Here is a 5,000-nt window from a genome sequence, read left to right as displayed (position 1 = left end):
TGATTTTGTGGCTTGGTGGTGATTTTGGTGAAAAACGAAAATGTTGGTTTTGGAAAACTGGCTGGACTCAATCCTCACAAATGCCTCCAAAGTGATGTGGGAGAAGTTTGGGATCAAAAGGAATTGATCTTGACATGGTTGGTGCAATGCCAAGTTCATGATTTTGTGACTTGGTGGTGATTTTGGTGAAAAACGAAAATGTTGGTTTTGGAAAACTGGCTGGACTCAATCCTCACAAATGCCTCCAAAGTGATGTGGGAGAAGTTTGGGATCAAAAGGAATTGATCTTGACATGGTTGGTGCAATGCCAAGTTCATGATTTTGGTGTTTTGGCTTGATTTTGTGGCTTGGTGGTGATTTTGGTGAAAAACGAAAATCATGGTTTTGGAAAACTGGCCGGACTCAATCCTCACAAATGCCTCCAAAGTGATGTGGGAGAAGTTTCGGATAAAAAGGAATTGATCTTGGCATGGTTGGGGCATAGCCAAGTTCCATGATTTTGGTGTTTTGGCTTGATTTTGTGGCTTGGTGGTGATTTTGGTGAAAAACGAAAATGTTGGTTTTGGAAAACTGGCTGGACTCAATCCTCACAAATGCCTTCAAAGTGATGTGGGAGAAGTTTGGGAGCAAAAGGAATTGATCTTGACATGGTTGGTGCATAGCCAAGTTCATGATTTTGGATTTTTGGCTTGATTTTGTGGCTTGGTGGTGATTTTGGTGAAAAACGAAAATCATGGTTTTGGAAAACTGGCTGGACTCAATCCTCACAAATGCCTTCAAACTGATGTGGGAGAAGTTTGGGATCAAAAGGAATTGATTTTGACATGGTTGGTGCATAGCCAAGTTCATGATTTTGTGGCTTGGTGGTGATTTTGGTGAAAAACGAAAATGTTGGTTTTGGAAAACTGGCTGGACTCAATCCTCACAAATGCCTCCAAAGTGATGTGGGAGAAGTTTGGGATCAAAAGGAATTGATCTTGACATGGTTGGTGCAATGCCAAGTTCATGATTTTGTGACTTGGTGGTGATTTTGGTGAAAAACGAAAATGTTGGTTTTGGAAAACTGGCTGGACTCAATCCTCACAAATGCCTTCAAAGTGATGTGGGAGAAGTTTGGGATCAAAAGGAATTGATCTTGACATGGTTGGTGCATAGCAAAGTTCATGATTTTGGTGTTTTGGCTTGATTTTGTGGCTTGGTGGTGATTTTGGTGAAAAACGAAAATCATGGTTTTGGAAAACTGGCTGGACTCAATCCTCACAAATGCCTTCAAAGTGATGTGGGAGAAGTTTGGGATCAAAAGGAATTGATTTTGACATGGTTGGTGCATAGCCAAGTTCATGATTTTGTGGCTTGGTGGTGATTTTGGTGAAAAACGAAAATGTTGGTTTTGGAAAACTGGCTGGACTCAATCCTCACAAATGCCTCCAAAGTGATGTGGGAGAAGTTTGGGATCAAAAGGAATTGATCTTGACATGGTTGGTGCAATGCCAAGTTCATGATTTTGTGACTTGGTGGTGATTTTGGTGAAAAACGAAAATGTTGGTTTTGGAAAACTGGCTGGACTCAATCCTCACAAATGCCTCCAAAGTGATGTGGGAGAAGTTTGGGATCAAAAGGAATTGATCTTGACATGGTTGGGGCATAGCCAAGTTCCATGATTTTGGTGTTTTGGCTTGATTTTGTGGCTTGGTGGTGATTTTGGTGAAAAACGAAAATGTTGGTTTTGGAAAACTGGCTGGACTCAATCCTCACAAATGCCTTCAAAGTGATGTGGGAGAAGTTTGGGAGCAAAAGGAATTGATCTTGACATGGTTGGTGCATAGCCAAGTTCATGATTTTGGATTTTTGGCTTGATTTTGTGGCTTGGTGGTGATTTTGGTGAAAAACGAAAATCATGGTTTTGGAAAACTGGCTGGACTCAATCCTCACAAATGCCTTCAAACTGATGTGGGAGAAGTTTGGGATCAAAAGGAATTGATTTTGACATGGTTGGTGCATAGCCAAGTTCATGATTTTGTGGCTTGGTGGTGATTTTGGTGAAAAACGAAAATGTTGGTTTTGGAAAACTGGCTGGACTCAATCCTCACAAATGCCTCCAAAGTGATGTGGGAGAAGTTTGGGATCAAAAGGAATTGATCTTGACATGGTTGGTGCAATGCCAAGTTCATGATTTTGTGACTTGGTGGTGATTTTGGTGAAAAACGAAAATGTTGGTTTTGGAAAACTGGCTGGACTCAATCCTCACAAATGCCTTCAAAGTGATGTGGGAGAAGTTTGGGATCAAAAGGAATTGATCTTGACATGGTTGGTGCATAGCAAAGTTCATGATTTTGGTGTTTTGGCTTGATTTTGTGGCTTGGTGGTGATTTTGGTGAAAAACGAAAATCATGGTTTTGGAAAACTGGCTGGACTCAATCCTCACAAATGCCTTCAAAGTGATGTGGGAGAAGTTTGGGATCAAAAGGAATTGATTTTGACATGGTTGGTGCATAGCCAAGTTCATGATTTTGTGGCTTGGTGGTGATTTTGGTGAAAAACGAAAATGTTGGTTTTGGAAAACTGGCTGGACTCAATCCTCACAAATGCCTCCAAAGTGATGTGGGAGAAGTTTGGGATCAAAAGGAATTGATCTTGACATGGTTGGTGCAATGCCAAGTTCATGATTTTGTGACTTGGTGGTGATTTTGGTGAAAAACGAAAATGTTGGTTTTGGAAAACTGGCTGGACTCAATCCTCACAAATGCCTCCAAAGTGATGTGGGAGAAGTTTGGGATCAAAAGGAATTGATCTTGACATGGTTGGTGCAATGCCAAGTTCATGATTTTGGTGTTTTGGCTTGATTTTGTGGCTTGGTGGTGATTTTGGTGAAAAACGAAAATCATGGTTTTGGAAAACTGGCCGGACTCAATCCTCACAAATGCCTCCAAAGTGATGTGGGAGAAGTTTCGGATAAAAAGGAATTGATCTTGGCATGGTTGGGGCATAGCCAAGTTCCATGATTTTGGTGTTTTGGCTTGATTTTGTGGCTTGGTGGTGATTTTGGTGAAAAACGAAAATGTTGGTTTTGGAAAACTGGCTGGACTCAATCCTCACAAATGCCTTCAAAGTGATGTGGGAGAAGTTTGGGAGCAAAAGGAATTGATCTTGACATGGTTGGTGCATAGCCAAGTTCATGATTTTGGATTTTTGGCTTGATTTTGTGGCTTGGTGGTGATTTTGGTGAAAAACGAAAATCATGGTTTTGGAAAACTGGCTGGACTCAATCCTCACAAATGCCTTCAAACTGATGTGGGAGAAGTTTGGGATCAAAAGGAATTGATTTTGACATGGTTGGTGCATAGCCAAGTTCATGATTTTGTGGCTTGGTGGTGATTTTGGTGAAAAACGAAAATGTTGGTTTTGGAAAACTGGCTGGACTCAATCCTCACAAATGCCTCCAAAGTGATGTGGGAGAAGTTTGGGATCAAAAGGAATTGATCTTGACATGGTTGGTGCAATGCCAAGTTCATGATTTTGTGACTTGGTGGTGATTTTGGTGAAAAACGAAAATGTTGGTTTTGGAAAACTGGCTGGACTCAATCCTCACAAATGCCTTCAAAGTGATGTGGGAGAAGTTTGGGATCAAAAGGAATTGATCTTGACATGGTTGGTGCATAGCAAAGTTCATGATTTTGGTGTTTTGGCTTGATTTTGTGGCTTGGTGGTGATTTTGGTGAAAAACGAAAATCATGGTTTTGGAAAACTGGCTGGACTCAATCCTCACAAATGCCTTCAAAGTGATGTGGGAGAAGTTTGGGATCAAAAGGAATTGATTTTGACATGGTTGGTGCATAGCCAAGTTCATGATTTTGTGGCTTGGTGGTGATTTTGGTGAAAAACGAAAATGTTGGTTTTGGAAAACTGGCTGGACTCAATCCTCACAAATGCCTCCAAAGTGATGTGGGAGAAGTTTGGGATCAAAAGGAATTGATCTTGACATGGTTGGTGCAATGCCAAGTTCATGATTTTGTGACTTGGTGGTGATTTTGGTGAAAAACGAAAATGTTGGTTTTGGAAAACTGGCTGGACTCAATCCTCACAAATGCCTCCAAAGTGATGTGGGAGAAGTTTGGGATCAAAAGGAATTGATCTTGACATGGTTGGTGCAATGCCAAGTTCATGATTTTGGTGTTTTGGCTTGATTTTGTGGCTTGGTGGTGATTTTGGTGAAAAACGAAAATCATGGTTTTGGAAAACTGGCTGGACTCAATCCTCACAAATGCCTTCAAAGTGATGTGGGAGAAGTTTGGGATCAAAAGGAATTGATTTTGACATGGTTGGTGCATAGCCAAGTTCCATGATTTTGGATTTTTGGCTTGATTTTGTGACTTGGTGGTGATTTTGGTGAAAAACGAAAATCATGGTTTTGGAAAACTGGCTGGACTCAATCCTCACAAATGCCTCCAAAGTGATGTGGGAGAAGTTTGGGATCAAAAGGAATTGATCTTGACATGGTTGGTGCATAGCCAAGTTCATGATTTTGTGACTTGGTGGTGATTTTGGTGAAAAACGAAAATGTTGGTTTTGGAAAAGTGGCTGGACTCAATCCTCACAAATGCCTCCAAAGTGATGTGGGAGAAGTTTGGGATCAAAAGGAATTGATCTTGACATGGTTGGTGCATAGCCAAGTTCATGATTTTGTGACTTGGTGGTGATTTTGGTGAAAAACGAAAATGTTGGTTTTGGAAAAGTGGCTGGACTCAATCCTCACAAATGCCTTCAAAGTGATGTGGGAGAAGTTTGGGATCAAAAGGAATTGATCTTGACATGGTTGGTGTATAGCCAAGTTCATGATTTTGGTGTTTTGGCTTGATTTTGTGGCTTGGTGGTGATTTTGGTGAAAAACGAAAATCATGGTTTTGGAAAACTGGCTGGACTCAATCCTCACAAATGCCTTCAAAGTGATGTGGGAGAAGTTTGGAATCAAAAGGAATTGATCTTGACATGGTTGGTGCATA

Source organism: Phaseolus vulgaris, chromosome 10, assembly GCF_051622355.1.
Source record: "Phaseolus vulgaris cultivar YP4 chromosome 10, ASM5162235v1, whole genome shotgun sequence".
Classification (NCBI taxonomy): Eukaryota; Viridiplantae; Streptophyta; class Magnoliopsida; order Fabales; family Fabaceae; genus Phaseolus; species Phaseolus vulgaris.
Note: the sequence above shows the minus strand (reverse complement) of the source record.